This window comes from Phaethon aethereus (genome assembly GCF_964289735.1).
Source record: "Phaethon aethereus genome assembly, chromosome: 8".
Lineage (NCBI taxonomy): Eukaryota > Metazoa > Chordata > Aves > Phaethontiformes > Phaethontidae > Phaethon > Phaethon aethereus.
The window spans coordinates 25,128,490-25,129,582 of record NC_138584.1 but is presented as its reverse complement, the minus strand read 5'-3'; positions in this window follow the sequence as shown (position 1 = coordinate 25,129,582).

The following is a 1,093-nucleotide window of genomic DNA, read 5'->3' as shown; positions in this document are numbered from 1 at the left end:
GTAGGCCCGGCGCTGCGGGACACCGGCCCAGGAGGGTGTGAGTCGGGGGGCGCTTCCCCACCGGTGGCGCCGGGGCCGGTTGTAGCGGGGCCGCAGGGCCCAGCCGGGGCCTGGGGTGCTCGCGCGCCTCCTCAGCCCAGTCCCTCCTCTCCGCCTCAGCGCTCGCCTTTCTTTGTCCCGCTTAGTAACTGGGGCTCCCAGCCAATCGCCATCGAGCCGGCCGGCTTCGCCGCCAGCTGATTGGCTGGCCTGCCCGCAGCCCTCTGCCAATCCAGGCGCTCGCTGCTGCCTCAGACAAAGACAGCAGCTCTGGCAACTGGGCTCGACTCCCCCCGCCCCCTGCGCGTGCTCCGCGGCAAGCAGCCCCTTGGCGACTGGCCAGCTGAGGGACCTACCACCTCCCTTGCTCGCCTCAGAAGGGGGGGGGGAGTCGCTGGGAGAAGGTGGCGAGAGAGGCGGCCGAACTGGCGAAAGGGAGCCGGGGAAAAGTTAGGAAAGTGGGGAAATAGATTTTTGTTTTGTGCCAAGCTTTCTTTCTGGCCATGTCTCGCCGGCTTGAAAAGAGACGTTTCCCCCCTTCTGCCTTTTTTACCCACCCCCTCCTCTGCCTCGTGGAAGTGCCCGCTCGCACGACACCCCCCGCCCCCGGCTTCCTCGAAGGGGTTAAAAAGCCGGCACGAAGCCCCGCCCCCGCGGCCCCTCCCGCGCGGCGCGGGGGGGGGCGTGGCCGCCTCCTCGGCAAGAGGCGGTTGGCGACGGTTGGGCCCCTCAGAGCCTCTTAAAATGAAACCGAGCGGGGCCGGCAGCGCCGCAGAGAGCGCGGGGCCGCGACCTGCTGGAGCCGTGCGGGGCCGCCGCCTGTGCCGTGCGGGGCCGCCAGCTGGGCACGGCGGACGCCGCCGCCGCGGGCTGCCCGCCCGGCGCTGAGCCGAGAGCTGAGCCGGCGGGGACCGCGGGCCGAGCGGCCCCCCAGCGCTGCCCGCCCCGGTCGGGCTCCGCGCCCGCCGTTATTGTTGCCCGCCGCCCCCTCCTTTCTCCTCCGCCGGCGGACAGAATTCATCCAGAGACCGCAATCTTGCCCTTTTTATACGCT